The sequence below is a fragment of the Narcine bancroftii genome, chromosome 11 (assembly GCF_036971445.1).
Source record: "Narcine bancroftii isolate sNarBan1 chromosome 11, sNarBan1.hap1, whole genome shotgun sequence".
NCBI lineage: Eukaryota > Metazoa > Chordata > Chondrichthyes > Torpediniformes > Narcinidae > Narcine > Narcine bancroftii.
In genome coordinates, this window is record NC_091479.1 from 45806010 (window position 1) to 45826534 (window position 20525).

The 20525-nt window shown below is 41.7% G+C and overlaps 1 long non-coding RNA gene across 1 annotated transcript in view; it reads right to left on the minus strand.

The window, feature by feature from the left end:
• The window catches only part of LOC138745751 (uncharacterized), a 47824-nt gene that overhangs the window by 5006 nt on the left and 22293 nt on the right, over positions 1 to 20525 (minus strand). Inside the window, exon 2 of the long non-coding RNA XR_011346481.1 lies at positions 7248 to 7389. This is a non-coding gene — a long non-coding RNA (uncharacterized lncRNA). The remainder of the gene's footprint in view (positions 1 to 7247; positions 7390 to 20525) is intronic.

The following is a 20525-nucleotide window of genomic DNA, read 5'->3' on the forward strand; positions in this document are numbered from 1 at the left end:
CCCAGAGGACCCCAAAACCTCGCAGCAATAGAAAATCACCAAGACAAATGGATACTTAAACAAATGAAATTTTTATTTTTTTTAAACAAAAAAACAATCAACCTTAAACTTATCACTATTAATGTAACTCCTAATTCTAAATGCAGGTGTATTTAAAGTGTATAAAGTGCTTGACACTTTGACACTCCTACAAATTCACTGGTGTCTATCAATTCTTATGCTATGCACAGAATTCAACATTTATGACTTTTCACCAAGATCTGGTGCTTAAAAGTAAATGTTTACCCTCCAGGAAGGCCCTTGTTGGTTTCAGAGAGGGATTTCTTGTTCATTGGACACACAAAACTGATTCCCTCTGATCAGTCACTTTGGTGACTTGCCAAAGAAACTTTCACTATCAGGGTTTTCCAAATAATAACCTCTTCTGCAGGACACCATTGAGTTCCTTTTGTTTCAGTTGAAACACCATTTCTAGCCAGCCATTTCCTCTTGTATGTAGAACAAGGTTTTTCAACAGGCTGAACTGAGAACTCACAACCCGTCTTCAAAATCGGGTTTCAACAAGATGCCAGTTTGCATCTTTATCTTTTAGAAAAAAGCCTATTTGGTGACTCTTCTCTGCTTGCAAAAGCACATGACCTTCTTAGAACAGAAAACTTCTGAGTCCATTTATCTGTTGCTTTAAAAACAATAATCCATTTACACCTGCTTTTGAAATTATTTAGCAAAACAGTCTCCTTGTTTTGTTTTTGCAAAGGCTCTCGGCGCCTGAATGACTCACTCTCAGCAAAGCTCTCAGTTCTTGAACTCAATCCCCTGACTCCTGAAGGCCAGCACACAATACACCATCTTAAACTCCCTCTCAATTTTCACAGCAACATTGAGCGATTTATGTAGCAGGATCTAAATATTTCTCTGTCCTGCACACTGTTCATAATCCTGTCACTAACCAAGTTCTCTGCCCTCACGTTCTTGTAATCCGCATTCAATAAAGAAATTGGTCTATATGAAGCTACTTTTAATGGGTCTCCAATCTTCTTTGGAATAACTGTTATTCGTGCCCTTGAAAATGACTCTGGAAATTAACCTGTACCAGTTGCTTGTTTAAGTATATCTGGATTTACAGGATTGAACTCCATCCTGGAGTCACTTCTCTCCAAACTAGATGACCTATGACAACCTTCTACACTGTCTACAACATCTCTACCTCTGTGTCAGCCCCTGACGTACCTACCCTTCCACTCCCATCATCATTCATAAAAATCACAAAGAGCAGGGGTCCCAGAGCAGATCCCTTTGGAGAGCCACTAGACATTGTTCCATCGACTACTACCCTCTGTTTTCTGCAGACAAGCCAATTCTGAATCCATACAGCCAAGGCTCCATGGATCCCATGCCTCCCGACGTTCTGAATGAGGCTACCGTGAGGACCTTGTCAAGCACCTTACTAAAATCCACATGCAGTGCATACAGACCTTGACCTTCATCTATTTCCTTTGACACCTCCTCGAAATACTCAATTTGACTCGTGAAGCAGGACCTGCTCCTCACAAAACTATCCATGAGTTTCCCCAGCATGTTTGTGCATTGCCCTCGGCCCCAGCATCAGCAGACTTCCTGGCCAGTCCCTCCCTTACCCCTTCCCAGAGCTTCCGCATCCATTACAACATTAAGCATTGCTGCCCAGTACTGCCCAGAACAGACCTTTGTAAACGTTCTCCACAACCAACTAACCCTTACCCGTACCACACCCATAACTATGGGTGGATTAAATATCCAATTAACTTCTTTCTGAAGTAATGTATCATGAATTTGATGTTGATTCCAATTTTGAATAACTTTTCATAATTCTCGATAAGCTCCTTTAAAGTTAGATCCATTATCAGAACATAATTCTTTTACTTGACCACGTCTAGGAATAAAACGCCAAAGAACATTAATAAAAGAGTCTGTATCAAGCAATGACGCTACTTCAATATGAATTGCTCTCATAGTCAAACATGTGAAAATAACTTCATATCATTTTTCAACACTTCGTCCTCACTTTACTTGCAAAGGACCAAAATAATCAACTTCCACGGATGTAAATGGGAATTCATCAGGTGAAACTCTGTCCTGTGGTAAATCTGCCATTTGTTGTTGTCCAGGTTTTCATTCTCTCTGTTAGTCACAAAGAGATGAAACCTCATGATTTCATTATTAATGTATTTAAGCACTGATGTTCTATCAGTCCAAAACACAGGATCTGCTAACTCCATCTGTAATTCTCTTCTTAACATAGCGTCCATTTTGCTCGCCATAGTAGCAGTAGTCAATTCCATTCAAGGTCTGGTGACTGACTTTAATGGAGCCACTCTGGCTTTTCCCATTATAAATCCACCATGTCCTCGCACTTGGTTATTTCACAGGACTCAGTAACTGACAGGATCAAAACCATCTTCACTTACATCAGAAAAATGGTGTAACTGAGCAAATGTGGCCACTCCAAAGTCTGTTAACTTCAAAACTTCCAAGTATTTGAAGATGCTCAATCCAATTTCTCCAATCTTGTGCGATGGATTCTGGATTAGTTTCATCCCATCCAAATTTTCTTCTGCACAAAACTGGTATTTGGCCGGCCTGACCATTAGGCCGAATTCGGCCAGTCGGGAGTAGAGGGTGTGCAGTTGAGACTTGTGTTGTGCCCAGTCTCTGCTGGTGACAAGAATGTCATCCAGATAAATGAACGCGAAATTCAAATCACTGTGCACCGTATCCATGAGGTGCTGGAAGGTCTGGGTGGTGTTCTTGAGCCTGAAAGGCATGCATAAAAATTCGAACAAGACGAAGGGGTTGATGATAGCTGCTTTGGGGATATCCTCGGGGTGCAACAGGATTTGCACCAGATCGACCTTGGAGAATACTCTCATGCCATGCAGATTGGCCGTAAAGTCCTGAAAGTGAGGGATGGGGTAACGGTCAGGTACTGTCGTGTCATTAAGCCGTCGAAAATCTCTGCAGCGGCACTAGCCACTGGAGGCTTTTGGGACCAGGTGGAGTGGCGAGCCCAAGGACTGTCGGAGCGATGAATGATCCCCAGTTCCTGCAGATGTGAGAACTCCTCTTTCGCTCTCTGGAGCTTATCCAGCGGGTTTAACAGTAATGTACGATAAACTGAGCAGACACTGTGACAAAAGGTTCACAGTTTGGAGAATATTTAACGGTGATATACGGTAGACATTGGCAGATACTGTGACACCGAGTTCACAGTAGCGAGAAGGTTTAACAGTAATGCACGATAAGCTGTGGTAGATACTGTGATACCAGGTACACAGTTGGAAGAAGGTTTTACAGTGATGTAATCTTAACTGTGGCATATCAAGTGACACCAGGTTCACATTGGGGAGAAGTTTATGGTGATGTACAGAAGACTGATGCAGATATGGTGACACTACATTCACAATGAGGAGAAGGTATATCACTGATGTACAATAAACTGTGGAATATACTGTGATGTACAATAAATGGTGGCAAAAACAGTGAAAAATGGGTCAATGTGGGGAGAATTTTAATGGTGATGTACAGTCGACTTTGGCAGATACTGTGACACCGTGTTCACAGTACTGAGAAAGTTTAACAGAGATGTATGGAAGAATAAGGCAGATTCTGTGACTCCAGGTTTACAGTAGTGAGAAGGTTTAAAAATGATGTACAATAAATGTGGCAGATTCTGTGAAACCTGGTTCACAGTGGGGAGGAGGTTAATGGTGATGTACACTAAACTGTGGCAGATAGAGTAACACCAGGCTCACATTGAGGAGAAGGTTTACTGGTGATGTACGGTAAACTTTGGCAGATACAGTAAAACCAGTCTCACAATGGGGATAAAGTTTAATGGTGATGTGTGGTAAACTTAGGCTGATACTTTAACACTAGGTTAACAGGGGGAGAAGGTTTAACATTGATGAATTGTAGACTGAGGCAGAAACTGAGAGACAGCATTCACAGTAATGTGAAGGTTTAACAGTGATTTACTATAAACTGTGTCAGATACTGTGACAAGATGGCACAGAGGGTAGATGGGTGGTTCCACCCTTCCCCAGTTAGACTATTAAATGCTCGATTTTAAAAGTTGTAAAAGTGATTTAAAATACTGATAAAAAAAACTGAAATAGTGGAGGATTGAAATGGCTGCAAATGTGAAAAAATCGAAAACTCAGTTTCAGAAGAAATTACCTTACAAATGTGTTGAAGAATTGAGGCCGAGTTCAAGTTGAAGCAACGGAGTCATCGACTGGAGTCCCCAAGTCTCAGAGGACTCCTGCCCGGCTTCTGCAATCGTAAGATGGCACCAGCTCAGCGATGATTTTGGCAGTTTCGACTCGTGCGCTCATGAACACAGGCGTGAGTGTGGGCCAGCTGAGCGAGGACAGGCCCGTGATCCTGCAGCATTGCCTGGTGGTCCGGGGGAGTGCAATGTAGCATCAGAAGATGCACCTGCGCAGTCGGTGCCCTACTGGGCATGCAAAGTGTGTTGAGGGTCCACGAACCTTTGGAGACGATGTGGGCTGTGGGGGAGCCTGAGCGACAGTGAGCTGATGAGGTCGGCACGCTGTTGTCGGGTGACCAGACCCGCAACCATACTGGAAGAGGACTTACTGCTTTGGAGGAAGAAGAGAGCCGTCAGCCTCAAATGGAGGTGATGGATCCTGGACTGGATTCTGTGTTTCCTATTCTGGAAGGGATTGCTCAGCTCATGGAAGATATGTCAAATATATCAATGCAGATGACTCATCAGATGACTCAAGGATTTTCAGAAATGAAATCTAAAATGAACACTGTGTGTGAAGAAATAACTTTTATGAAGCAAAATATTAATGTAGTTAAGAGTGATGTTACGAGATGGACACGATCAGTGGATACTGTGCAAGATCATTTTAAAAAGATTGAGGAGGCTTTCTTGAATGCAAGAGTCAAATGGAGTGTAATAGAGAAAAAATGGAAATAGTGTAAGATCCTTTTGTAGATTGGGGGATTCAGAAGAAGGAATTATTGAAGAAGTTTGGCTCATTAGAAAACCAAAGTCGTAGAAATAATGTTAAGATAGTAGGTCTTCCGGAAGATATGCAAGGTTCGGATCTGGTGAAGGTTTTGAAGAAATGGATCCCAGAAGTGTAGGGCAGGTAATTCGTTCCAGATGAACTGGAATTAGATCGAGCGAACAGAGCGTTAAGGAAGAAACCGTTTCCAGGCCAATTACCACGAGCAGTTTTGATTCGCTGTTTTAAATATCAAGACAGAGAGATGATCCTCCGATTGGTGGTGCAGAAAACACGGCAAAATCAGGCTCCACTGATGGTTCAAAATAATAGGGTTTTTTTAATGCAGATCTGAGTCAAGAAATTATCAGAAGAGACCGAGAATTTAATTCAGCCTAAGAAGTACTGTGGCGAAAGGGATATAAATTTGCTTTTCGTCATGCGGCAGTATTGAAAGATTTTTATGGGAATTTTCAATCTCAGTTTTTTGAGAATGACCACGATGCTTTATTATTTGCTAATTCATTGCCAGATGGACGAGGAAATGGGCGATCGTCACCATTGTCACCGAAGGGAAGGGTCAATGGGAATGGAAATGGGAAGATTGGAAAATATGGAAAGAATGGGAAAAAAGTTGAATTGACGCAGTCTTCTCGATATTGAAGATCTGGAACAATCAGTGGGACTGGAATCACTGGGTTGAATGTTTTTGTTTCAGGACTTTGTGAAAGTCTGACTGGGGGTGGGTGACACTGAGTCCTTTAGTCACCTGCCACTTGTGCACTTCACCACACCCAGATTTTTAGGGGGCTACTACTTTTGAGTAGCTTGTTTTGGGATTGATTTTTCTCTTTTTTTTGGAATTTTAAAATAGGTGGGGATTAGAATACAGAGAGACTTAGAAGGGGAGTATTATTTTATAGTAGGATTCACATTTGTGAGAAGGTTTAACAGTGATATACCCATGAACTGCATCAGATACCGTGTCACAGGGTGCACAGTGGGGAGGAGGTTTATCAGTGATGTATGTTAGACTGAGTCCAATGCTGTGACACCAAGTTCATAGTAGTGAGAAGGTGTAACGGTGATGTCCGGTAGACTGAGGCAGATACTGTGACACCAGGTTCACATTGGGGAGAAGGTTTAACGGTGATATACTGTATATTGAGATATCTACCATGACACCAGGTTCACAGTGGGGAGAAGGTTTAACGGTGATGGACGGTAGACTGAGGCAGATTCTATTACACCAGGATCACGGGTGGGGGGGGGAGAAAGTTTTTCGTTGATGTACGATAGACTGAGGCAGAAACTTTGAGACAGGATTCAAATTCGTGCGAAGGTTTAATATTGATGTACGATTAACTGTGTCAGATACTTTGACATCAGGTTCATATTGGGGAGAAGGTTTAACGGTGATGTTCAGTCAAGGGAGGCAGATACTGAGACACCAGGCTCATTGTATTATTCATTTATCTTAATTACAACATTTAATTTATATCTCCATTTTTTTGTGGCAACTTCCAAACATTCCATAAACTTCTATTCTAATCAGATTTTGTTCATTTCTTCTTCTTTGGCTTGGCTTCGCGGACGAAGATTTATGGAGGGGGTAAAAAGTCCACGTCAGCTGCAGGCTCGTTTGTGGCTGACAAGTCCGATGCAGGACAGGCAGACACGATTGCAGCGGTTGCAAGGGAAAATTGGTTGGTTGGGGTTGGGTGTTGGGTTTTTCCTCCTTTGCCTTTTGTCAGTGAGGTGGGCTCTGCGGTCTTCTTCAAAGGAGGTTGCTGCCCGCCAAACTGTGAGGCGCCAAGATGCACGGTTTGAGGCGTTATCAGCCCACTGGCGGTGGTCAATGTGGCAGGCACCAAGAGATTTCTTTAGGCAGTCCTTGTTCCTTTTCTTTGGTGCACCTCTGTCACGGTGGCCAGTGGAGAGCTCGCCATATAACATGATCTTGGGAAGGCGATGGTCCTCCATTCTGGAGACGTGACCCATCCAGCGCAGCTGGATCTTCAGCAGCATGGACTCGATGCTGTCGACCTCTGCCATCTCGAGTACTTCGACGTTAGGGATGTAAGCGCTCCAATGGATGTTGAGGATGGAGCGGAGACAACGCTGGTGGAAGCGTTCTAGGAGCCGTAGGTGGTGCCGGTAGAGGACCCATGATTAAAAACCCAAATCATTTGGTCTCTTAAGTATGCTGTACAAAATTAAATTCTTTACCTGGGTTTGGTTCAACAGCACTTCAGTCTGCTTCATTATTTTTTCAGACCCTCATTTTGTGCTTTCTTCTTTCCCCAGTTGATTCTCCAAATGGGCATCCAACCTCTGTCTTCTCAGCTTGACCCAACGTCTCCTCTGTTAACTTAAGCAAACCAAGGAGACCAAAGTTAAAATTTTCACATTGGCATTTTCAAACACAAAAATGACGCTGTGATTTGCTGTTTCACATCATAATCCCACTTGCTAAACTTGCAAGCAACTGCACTGCATCCTACAGCTGGAAAATTGCAAGCGAACTGCTTGGTTAAAGCAAAGATTCCACCCAGTCACCTGATTAAAGGCCTCCAAGTTAACAACAGATAGCAACCTGAAAGTTAAATACAAAGATCTGCATCAGGAAGATTAATGGGGTTTTTAAATAAATCATTTCCACTATTGAAAGAAAACTCCTCAGGGAACACCAGGCTCTTGTTGAACAATTCCTGTTGTATTCCTCAAAATGATTTGAATCTTGATTTCAAGCAGAGTCATTTGGTGAGATTGTTGGTCCAGAACAAACCCTGCCCACACACTCCCTTAAATACCTGCAAAGTCCTGGTTCAGCTCTGCTCCACGCTAAAGCGATCAGAGCTTTTCCGAAGAGATAACAGACTTCAGATGCTGATACGTTGAGTCACAAACACCCTAATACTTCCCTGAACAACACACCTCTCTCTGAAAACCAACAAGAACCTTCCAGAACAGTAATTATTTACCTTTCGAGCACCAAACCTGTGAACATTATATTTGATAAATTCTGTGCACAGTAGAAGAATGGCCTGCAACCAGTGAACTTGGATTAATGAGAAGTGAGATTGGACTGTGAACCAAAGAACTTTTCTGAACTTACACACACGTGCACTTAGAATTAGATGGGGGGAAAGTTGGGTAAAGTCAGTTAAAGTAATAAAATAGTGATAAGTTAAAGTGTTATTCCATTTTCATCTTGAAAGATAATTAAAATCAACTTTTGTTTAAGTCACCATTTGTCTTGGTGAATATCTATTGCTGCTGGGTTTTGGGATCCTCTGGACTCGTAACACAGCACCAAGCTTCAGAACAACCCTAATGCTTTAGGTTATGACAATGGTCCATAAATGGGTCCCAGCATCTGTTGAAAGTTATTAATTGACTCTTCTATAATTTTTGTAAATATTAACAAGACATAATATCATTTAACTGTTGTGTTTGTGTCGTTGGAGAATTCGCTTTCCATTCAATCAGAATTAGAGTTTTGGGTACCGTATTTGAGAAAAGATGTGCTGGAGTTGGAGAAGGTCAGAGATGATTTACTGGAATGATATCAGGAATGAAAGGGTGAGTATATGAGGAACAATTGTCGACTCTTCGACTGTACTAGTTGGAGTACAGAAGGATAAGAGGGTCCTCAGAGGCATTTCAAATGCTGGAAGGCTTGGGCAGATTACATATGGCAAAGATGTTTCCCATGGTAGGGGATTCTAGGACAGGAGAGCATAATTTCAGGATAAAAGGGTGTCAATTTAAAACAAATGTGGAAAAATTGATTTTGTCAGTGGTCGTGAAACCCATGTGAGATCATTGGGTGTATTTAAGGCAGAGATTGACAGGTATTTGATTAGTCAAGGAATCAAGGGTTATGGGGAGAAAGCTGGGGAGTGGGGGTGAGTGGAAGAATGGTGGAACAGACTCGATGGGCCTACTTCTGCTCCTATATCTTGTGATCTATATCCTGCTGGAGACCTAGACAACCCTCCTCTTGTATTCCCTTCTTAGAAAGCATTCTGCATTGTGGGTTTATGTCACGTGAACCCATTTCCAATTGAATCCCATGTTACAAGTAACCCAATGCAAATTCTGCATTGAGAGGACTGCAGCTTATTCATTTTAAAAATTGTTATGGAGCAGCTCAAATGAGATTTCTTGCTTCTTTTTTTGAAAGGGTTAAAATAGAATCAAATAAAATAGGAGAGGGAAAAGCAGAAGAATTTATATACAAGTGGGAATCGAAATTAATGGTTGGTGATAAAGATACACAATTGTTGAAACATTTGATTAATATATGGAATAAAATAAATGATGAAATTGGTGTAAGTGGATGTACATCACCCAGAATGGCTTTGATTCAAAATCCTCATATCTTTTTTAAAGGATCATCAATTTCTGGATAGCGGGTTTCGTAAGGGGATTATAAATGTTGAAGATTGTTATGAAAGGGGACAATTAATGTCATTTGAGCAACTGAGAAATAAATATCGTATAACTCATCACAATCTTTTTTGCTCTTTCCAACTAAGAGCATATTTGAAGGATAAGTTAGGACCAACCATGTTGTACTCAAATAGAAATTCCTTATAAGAGGAATTGTTAAAAATAAATTATTTGATGATATCCTCTTTATTACAAGTAGGAACTTTTAAATGAGGAGTTCATAAGTTGAGACAAAGGTGGGAAATGGATCTGAATAATTTAATTGATTGGCAAATATGGGGAGATCCATAAATTAATTCAGTATAATTGTTTTTACATCAGTCATGTAGCAGATGTCAGCAAGGATTTTATCTGAAAGCTGCACCTGGAGTCAGGTGACTCAGGCTGTTGGATTTGAAAAGCTCCTCAGGAAGCTGATTTGGCAAAAGAGATCACATGATGCAGGGGAGTTGTATTAATTCACTTCAACTCAGCAGTCTGGAACTATTGACCAGAGTTCCACACTGCAGCAGTGAGGAAGGAATTCACAACTAGTTTTTCTTCTACAGTGACTTCTTACACCAATGAAATTGATTAGAATAAAATCAGAATTATCAGATCAATGTTTTAGGTGTGGTGAAGATGTCGCAACTTTCTTGCATTCAACTTAGCTTTGTCCTAATGTGAGATCTTTTTGGGGAGAATTACAAATTTTTTGGAACAAGTTACAGGAGATGTTTTCCAGCAGAATCTGACCTTATCTTTATTACAAAATATTGAAGGAACAAGGCCCAAATTAAATCTATTAATATATCAATGGAAATTTGTTAAATTAACATTAGCAGTGATGAGGACATGTATTGCACTTACTTGGAAATCAGATATATATATATTTTTAGGGATGGCAAGATGACATGCAAAAATTCAAACTTGTATTCCTTTGGAAAAAATTACATATAGCTTGAGAAATATGCTTTTGCAAATTTGGCACCTGAATATTCAAATATCAGGCTTCAATTTGTAATAATTCCCTTTCCATCCCTCTAGACATGTGAGATTCTCCTCTTAGTTACATTTTTTAAATTTAGATTTGTTAGATTTCCTCACCACCGTGAACTCTGGGGAAGCGGACGACTAATGCAGAGCACCAGAAAACATAAAGACCACACCCCACCAACATCTCAGAAGCAGAGGATTCAATCCACGGGTCAGTGTCCAAGGAAGCAGACCAGTGAGGGGTTTTGCAGCTGAAGGACCCACATAGGTGGCAGGCTGTTGGTGACTTGAGGAGAGGAACCCACGCAGGCTGCGGGCTTCTGGACAAAGCAGTCAAGGAACTCACAACAGGCTGTAGATTGCTAGAGACTGGGTCAAAACTGGCTAAAAGGGTGTCAGGTATCAGACCTGGGATACGAGTGAGTGCTAAATGGTTCCTAATTATGTCAGATGTTCAAAACTGGAGCTCACATTGCCAATGACTTGGATTGGTCTGTGAGCATTGAAAGACAATCCACAGACCCTCAGTGACTTGGCCCAGGGTTTGGGGTGGTGGGGGTGGTGGGTAGCACTCAGTCTTTCTCTGACCGTAAGAGGCATTTCAGTCAATTTCTGCCAGACGTGAGTCTGTCTGTCTGACAGCAGGAAAAAAGCAATTTTGTGTGATATGACACTTTTTAATTACATGACAGTAAATTGTCTCCTGAAATAGAGAGAGAGGTTCAAGTTTCAAACTATTACAAACTACACTCACCAGAGCCAACTGGATTATACCTCTTCCCACTTTTTTTTTTGCAAGGACACCATTGATTTTATCACAGCTCTTCTGCTGCTTCTGTCCTGTGACAGATTATATATTTTACATTGTATATAGAGATGTTTTTGAAAGAGATGGATTGGAGGAGTCGTTTAGGTCACAAACAAACACATACACTTCACAAAACAGATCTTATTTAAAACGCAAGAGCTTTGCTGAGAGTGAGTCATTCAGGCGCCGATAGCCTTTGCAAAGATAAAACAAGGAGGCTGTTTTGCTAAAGAATTTCAAAAGCAGGTGTAAATAGATTATTGTTTTTAAAGCAACAGATGAATGGACTCAGTAATTTGGGTCTGGTGCAGTATCTGGCTGGTTCCAGTTTGCTGTTCTAAGAAGGTCATGTGGTTTTGCAAGCAGAGAGGAGAGACCAAATAGGCTTTTTCTAAAAAAAAGAGAGAGAGAGAGAGAGAGAGAGAGATGGCAAGCTGGCATCTTGTTTTGAAGACTGGTTGTGAGTTCTCAGTTCAGCCTGTTGAAAAACTTTGTTGTCCATACAAGAGGAAATGGCTGGCTAGAAATGATGTTTCACCTGAAATAAGGGAAACAAAAGGAAATCAATTGTGACCTGCAGAAGAGGTTATCATTTGGAAAACCCTGATGGGTCAAGTTTCTTTGGCAAGACACCAAAGTGGCTGATCAGAGGGAATCACTTTATGTGTGTCCAATGTGCATGAAATCCCTCTCTGAAACCAACAAAAACCTTCCTGGAGGGTACACATTTACTTCTTAGCACCAGAGCTTGGTGAAAATTCATAAATGTTGAATTCTGTGCACAGTATAAGAATTGATAGATGCCGGTGAACTTGGAGTTGTGTCAAAGAACTTTATGCACATTAAATACACCTGCACTTAAAATTAGAAGGCGGTAATGGAAGGCTGTTAAATTAATAGTGATAAGTTAAAGTTTGATCCTGTTTGTTTTTCTGTTTAAAGAAAATTAAAACCAATGTTTGTTTTAGAATGAATGGTGTTATTGTTCAAAATCTGCCTGTGATCGAAAGTATTCTTGGACTGAATAGACATCTGGGCCAAATGGCTATTTAAGGACAATCTGTACATGATTGTACATCCTAAAGTACAATGACTACTTCTATCCACTAAAGATTGTTAAAGAGCAAGAATAGACAATACAATCACGTAAAATTCCCATCCATACAGCACACGTATTAATACACAAAACAATCACACCTCCTCATTGGTCATGAAGTGCCTACACTTCCCAAGGAGGCTGAGGAGGTCAAGGCCAACGGCTCTCATCCTGAGATTTTACAGGAGCGCAGTTGAGTCTCCTGTCTGGTTGCACCATTGGATGATCTAGTTGCTGTTAAGCATCAGACAGGAATGATGCAGAGTTGTGAGGATCACTGGGCTCTCCCTTTTTCTGTAGATGACATTTACTGGGAGTGTTGTTCAAATTGCGCTCAAGGAATAGTGCAAAGACCATTTTGATCTAGTGAACAGCATCTTTAACCACGTACATCATCAAAAAGAGGTCTTACAGGCTGGGGAATAGCTTCTTCCCACAGGCTGTTAGATGGATGAAAAGTATCCTGTAAGTGTGATAATCCTCCCAAATATTAATATATGTAGCGGCTACTTCGATAGAGCTATGAAAAGCAACACACACACACACACACACACACACACACACACACACACACACACACACACACACACACACACACACACACACACACACACACACACACACACATACCAGGTTAGTCAACACAAGACTGCTTTATTCAGTCTTTACAGGCTTCTTCTATTTACAGCATGTCCCGGGCTCTATGGGTCAAGATGGGACATCATTATGAGTTAGCTGCCGATCCACGGGACCACAGGTTTAAAGTAAGCCCTTTGAGTGTCCCGCACCTTCCAGCAGGGGAAATCACAGATCAACGTGCCGTTCCTCGGCACACAGCACCACGTGCATGCGGTCAATTAAATGGATGAGTACCCAGCTGTCTGCCTTATGATTTCATGTGCCCACCAAAGAACCTTGCCCAGTCGGCCCGCTTCACAGCTGCTACACCCCCAGAACCGTCGCCAGAAAGAAAAACACCAGCTGCATGCAACTTAGGTGGACACCCTCATCTTTTGGGATGGGGGCACTGAATGGGTGAAGCGGATTCCACATGGGCAGGCTTATGTCTGTCCAAACTAAACAGCTGCGAATGTCCCCCAATGTCAAAAGTATACTCAAATCCATCCTTCTTCACCACGCAGAAAAGGCTCTCATACGGTCGTTGTAACAACACTCCTGTGTACTGTCTGTGCACAAAAACAAAATCAGCGTCCAGGAGTTGTGGGGCACATTCTGTTAAGGGGATCAAAGCCAGTGGGTAGGAAAAGCTTTGCTGATCGTGATACCATGTCGAAGCTGCCGAAGGATATTCAGATCAGAGTTGGTTGTGAAATGAATGTCCCATGAAACTGTTAGGACCAGACCATAAACCATCTCTGCGGACAACACAGACATATCTTACTTTTGAGCTGTGTGCACTCCAAAAGAACGCATGGCAACTCATCAACCTAATTGGGACCAGTGAGTCAGGCCTTAAAAGTGGACTTCAGTTGCCAGTGGGAACGTGGGTGAATTGTTTTCCGCGGACGGAATTAATGTGGGAAAACCAAATCTAGCCATCCAGTTGACGATGAATGCTCTGGCCCTTGTCTCAGTGTCACTGGATGGCAGCGGGACGGCCTCTGGCCAGCACGTGAAATGTTCTACAACTGTTAGAATGTATCTCATGTTTTCAGATTCTGGCAATGGTCCAAGCAGGTCTACATGCACGTGTTCCAACTGTCTGCATTCCGTCGGGAAATGTTGAAGAGGTGCCTTAGTGTGGCACTGAATTTTGGCAGTCTGGCAGGAGGTACATGTGCAAACCCATTGCACAACGCATTTTCTCAGTCCATGCTATACATATTTATTTGACATGAGCTTGACAGATGTTCTGATGGATGGATGAGATAAGCTGTGTATCTGGTCAATAAGGTGTTTCCTCCAAGATGCAGGAAACATTGGCCTAATGTAGCCCAAAGACATGTCACAACGTAAGGTTGGCCACCCAGTTGTGCTGCCCTCTGCTGTATGTCCAGGTTAGTAATGGCCGTACTGTATGCCTGAACATCGGGGTCCATTGCCTGGACACTGGCTAATTCAGAAATATCAATGTCACCCTGAATATGATATATAGTCGGTCTGGACAGCATATTCGTGATGCCATTGTTTTTACCAGATGTTATCCAAGTAGATCGTAGGGAACTCTAAATCTCTGCCCAAACTGTCTATAACCCGCTGGCAGGTTTGAACACCATTCTTCAACTCAAGTGGCATCCTAAGACATTCAAAAAGACCAGAAGGGGTAATAATCACCGTTTTAGGAATGTCTTCCTTGTGGATGGGATCTGATGGTATCTCATGACAAGATCAACCTTGGAGAAAGCACAGAAATTGTGCAGATGGGAGGCAAAATCTTGCATATGAGGGACGTTAAGACAGTGGGTCTTAACCAGAGATATGGTCCGCTGGGCTTCATAAATCATAGCATAGACTAGAGTATAGCTGGAAAGTGATGCTGCAACTGTTTAAGGCATTGGTGAGGCCTGGTTTAGAGAATTGTTTTCAGTTCCGGTCTCCAAATATAGGAATGAAATAGATAAGGTGGAGAGGGTGCAGAAAGGATTTACAAAAATGTTACGTGGCTTACAACATCTCGAGTACAGATAAAGATTAAGGAGACAGTGACTTTATTCATTGGAACGTAGATGGATGAAGGAAGTTATGATAGAGGTAGTCAAAATTATGAAAGGAATAGATAGACTAGACGAGAGTAGACTCTTTCCCCTGAGGGCAGGGGAGGTTGGAACAAGAGGGCATGAGTTCAAGGTAAGGGTGCAAAACTTTAGGAGGAATGTTAGAGGATGTTTCTTCACTCAGAGAGTGGTGGCAGAATGGAATGATCTTCCAGAAGGGATCATTGCGGCAGGGTCCTTTCTGTCATTTAAGTGAAGGTTGGATGTGTACATGGATATGAGGGGGTTGGAGGGATATGGCCAGAGTGTTGAGGGGAAAAATAGTGGAGTTGTTCATGTGAACTGGCACAGACTCGAAGGGCCGACGTGGCCTGTTTCCGTGCTGTAAACTGTTCTATGGTTATATGTGCTGGGCTCCACGGGACAAGGTGGGACATCATTAAGAATTTGCTGCCGGCAGGTTTGAATTAAGCCCCGCGATTATCCCATGCTTTTCGGCAGGAGACTCCAAAATTCGAAAAGATGAATTAACTATTTCCATGAACCCTCCACTTTTACGTCTATTTTTCTAAATCCATTCCATAATCTAGACATCTTTACTTAACCCAACCCACATTTCTTCTCCCATTCAAATCACTCAGTAATACACCAAGGCAGTAAAATAAAAACTCAATGCTGGAAATACTCAGCGGGTCATCTACTGGAAAAATAATCGGATTTTTCTTTATATAAAAAAAATAATTCCTAGCTACAGGAAGGGTATTAGTTAGATTGAAAGAGTGCAGAGAAGATTTACTAAGAAGCTGCCAGATCTTCAGGAGTTGAGCTACAGGGAAAGGTTGAACAGGTTGGGACTTTATTCCTTGGAGTGTCGAAAAATGTGTAAGAGATTGCTTAAAGTGGAATATGAATGAGAAAAAAGGCTGAGAAAGACTGCAGTGGACCCAATTGTGAAGGAAATATTTTGCCTGAGAAAAATTGTCATTGGCCCATTTCCTCTGGAGATATGAAACCGCGCACAGAACAAGTCAATGACGTACAATTAAAAGAGTGGTTTTCAAACTTTTTCTTTCCAATTACATTCCACCTTAAGTAATCCCTTACTAACAGAGCACTTCTGGCACAGGGATTAAGTGGAATATGATCCGGGGGGTGGGGGTGTGGAGGAGGAGTTTGAAAATCACTGCTCGAGATGAAAATGTTTCTCCATTTCAGTTTTAAGCAGACATCCTTTTATTCTAAGGTTGTGCCCACTGGTCCTAAACTCTCCCACTACTGGCCAAATCCTCTCTATCCAGCCCTTTCACTATTCATCAGATTTCAATGAGTTCCTGCCTCATTATTCTAAACTCAGGCGAGTATAGGCCCAGAACCATCAAATGCTCCGCAAACATTATTCCGCTCATCCCCAGGATCATTCTTGTAAACCACCTCTGGCCCATCACATCCTCTATTAGAAATGGGGCCTAAAATTGCTCACAACACTTACGAGATCAGGACAACCAGAAGGTGGTCACGTGAGGGAATACAGCTGCAGGCCTGCCTAGAGTTTGTGGATTGGATGGTGTTCAAGGAGTCAGCTGAGGGGAGGTGGGGTGGGGGGTCGTGGAAAGATGGCATCAGAAAATGACGTGAGAAGACACCTCTCCCTGACTGAACTATTCAATACTCGAACTGTAGTGAATTTTTTGACTTTATCAATGTTTTGAACATTAATTTACTACTGTAGGATTCTGGAAATGAAGAAAGGAAAACAGCAGTGTTGGGCACTGACAGTTGCCCTAAAAATCAAAAAGACAAAGACTAAGGGGAGCGATAGGCTTTATTACATACAAGACTGCAGGCCCGCGTGCAAGCTAGGTAAGTGAAGGGATGGAAGAGGTGGCTCGACCTTTATGGCCTGGGTCACAGGGGAGGAGTCCAGGGAGGAGTCTCGGAGAGGATGTCATCAGGAGGGTGGGCCAGCCCATGCCTATACTGGTCAGTTCATACAATACCATTTCATTACCAGCAACTTAGAAAAAAACCTAGGTTTTCAACCTGTGAAAAGTGCAGAAGAAGCAAGGCCGACCTTCCAGAAGGAACCTCAGGAGCAGTTAGAGATAGATCCAAATCCTCAACGTGGAACCCAAGAGAAGCTGGAAGAAATGTCTGCATCCTCTGCGCCTCCAGAGACGCAAGATATCACCAAGATCTTTGGCCTGGGGGTGGGCCAGGAGAGTGAGCGTGGAATCCGACCCAAGCCTGGCTTGACTAAGGAGAGCAGGGGGGTGGGTGCTCGAATGTGAGCGCGAGTTCGCGGGAAGGCGACTGACTGTATGCAGCGGCCCATCTGAAGATGCTCCTCTGGTGCTACTGAGCTTCTCAGCATGGATGGATGTTCTCACATGCAGGAAATCTGCAGTAGGGCTGCCAGGTATGAGGTGGAGGAGGACAACTCAGAAATTCGAGAAGAAGAAGAGCAAGAATGACTATTTGCTGCAGTTGGACTCACTGAAGGAAGGCCTTAAGCTTTAAGAACATCTCCTTCTCCAATGAAAGCTGTTGTTTAACCACAGACACCTTCCCCAGTCTTCAAGGCCCCTGCAACAGGGATGGAAGTCAACTTCATGTCTATAGAACTGATCCAACCAAATGAAAAGATTATGTCTTCTATGACCTTAAATTTTGAAACTTTAAATGATCATTTTGCTGCTATAAAGGAAATAATGGCTGGTATGTGTGAAGAAATTACATTTATTCAAGTTGATATTAATAAGAGTTTAACAGCAGTGGACACTGGACAAGATCAATTTAAGAAGATAGAAGACATTTTTATTGACTGTAAGGACCGTGTGGGCCATTATGCAGAGAGAATGGATCATATTGAGGATTTGTTTGCAGGCTTGGATGTCCAGAAGAGAGATTTGTTAAAAAACATTGATTCGTTAGAAAATCAAAGTTGTCGTAATAATATTAAGATAGTTGGTCTGCCGGAAGATATTGATGGTTCAGATCCTGTAAAATTATTTCTGGAAATGGATTCCAGAGATGTTGGGAGTCGAGTCTTTTTAGATAGGGCTCATAGGGTGTGAAGGAGAAAACCTTTTCTGGGTCAAATGTCAAGAGCAGTTCTTTTAAGATGTTTGTGATATCAGGATAGAGAAATTATATTGCGGCTTGCAGTTCAGAAAGCTTGCCTTGATCAAAGCCCAATGATGGTTTAAGGCAATAGGGTTTTATTTTATCCTGATTTAAGTCAGGAGATTATTAAGTGATGGAAAGAGTTTAATCTGGTCAAAGCAGTGCTGTGGAAGAAAGGGTATAAGTTTACTTTTCGGTGTCCGACGATATTTAAGTTGAATTATGGGCCAGATCAGTCTCAATGTTTTGAGAGTCTTTATGCTGCATTATCTTTTGAAAATTCCTTCCCAGATTTGAAGGAATTGATGGGGAAAATGCCCGAGGTTAAAATTGGGAAGGGAACAGGGAAAAGAATTGGAATCAGAATTGGTGAGTGATGGTGAAGATGAAGCTCATGCTCAATGTGGGTGTTACCATTGGGATGACGGATGGGTTTTAATGTTCGGTTGGGGGGTGATGGTCGTCTCTGCTACTTCTAAAGCCAACTGCCACTTGTGGCATTAACTGCAGCTGGACCACAGAGGGGGGTCCGACTTTTGTACTTGTAGATTTTTACATTGTTTACAGGGGTTTCTTATTGTTTGAAAGGGGGGGGTGGGTTAGGATTTTTAAAATATGTAATTGCTCTGTGAAGTGCCAATCTCAAGAGGAAATTAAGTTATGGCTCACTTAAATTTTGTGACCTTCAATGTTAAAGGACTTAATAATCAGATGAAAAGGAAGTGAATATTGGCATATATAAAGAAAATGACGGTTGATGTTGCCTTTTTGCAAGAAACTCGTTTGTCTGAGAAAGAACATATGAAATTGATGAGAGATTGGGTAGGACATGTTTTTGCATCTTCATTTAATTCGAAAGCTAGAGGTGAGTTGCAACTTTGGTTCAGAAGAAGATACCGTTTCAGTTGGAATCATTCTCTGCCACATTGGGTAGAGAGCTGTTGGTGAATTGTAAAATTTTTGCTGAAGCATGGACTTTGATGAATGTTTATCCACCCAATGAAAATAATGAAGACGCGATTTCTGAAACTTTTTGGAATCTGGGTCAAGCTAATGAAAATATTTTGGTTGGTGGGGATTTTAATTGTGTGTTGGATACATTTCCAAAAACTGTACAAAGAACCAAAATAGCTAAATGGATGTAAGACTCAATGAAAGATTTGAATTTGGTGGAAATGTGGAGGGAGTTAATTCTGACAGAAAAAGTCTTTTATTTTTATTCACCTAGACATGATCCTTTTTTGAGAATCGACTTTTGCTTAATGTCAGCACAATTACAGGGTAGATTTATACATGCAGAGTATAAGAGTAGGAATTGTCTGATCATTCCTCATTGTTAAGTAGAAGTACACAATCCTTTTACCAAACATGAGCAAGTGGGGAGAGAGATGGGAGCGCGAGTCAGGCGGGCGAGGGGTGGGGGGAAAATGGCAGTGTGACTGAAAGGGAGTGGGGGTGGATACAGCAGCATAATTTGGGTGGGCTTAAATCTGGCTTTCCAAAATCCAGAAAAATCTGAAATACAGAACACAGTGACCCACCCCCCCACAAAGGGTTCTGGATAAAGGATTGTGCACCTGCACATGTTCTGGTTTGCATAATGTAGAGACCCTTATCGGTGAAGGTTTAATGGGATGTTATTGAAGCAACCAAAGTTTGTAAGTTATATCAAAGACCATATTCAGACTTATTTGCCAATTAATACATATTCAGTCCAAAGTAAATTTGTTTTGTGGGATGCTTCAAACGCTTATTGAAGAGGTGTGATAATCAATTATACTGCAAGAATTAAGACACAGTATTTGGCGGAGAGCCAACATTTGGAGACGGATATAACAATGTTGGAAAAGCAATTCCAATGAAATTTGACTGTGGATAAAAATAGTTTTTTGATTCAGTTCAAACTGTTATAATATAATGCAAACATATAAATATGAAAAATTAATACAATGATCCAAATAGCGTTACTATGAGTAAGGAGAAAGAGCGCATAAGGTTTTCGCTCGGCAATTAAAGACTGAACAGGCATCAAGGACAATAAATGCGATGAGATAATGAACCTCAGGAAATGAATGATGAATTTCACTCATTTTCCCAGAATTTATATTCTTTTGATGTAAGTCAGGATGAGGAACGTGTTGAGTCTTTTTTAGGTAGTTTGGAGTTATCGGTTTTGGACGATAAAGATAGGACAGAATTGGAAGTTCTTTTCAATGATTTTGAAATTGAAGAAGCGATATTGAATATCACCTGGAGAAGATGGGTTTACAGGAGGGTTTTATAAATAATTTTATGAAGTCTTGTCTCCTGTTTTGATGGATGTTCTTAAACAATCTACAGAAGAGCAAAAGCATTTCCAGAATTCTTTTCTA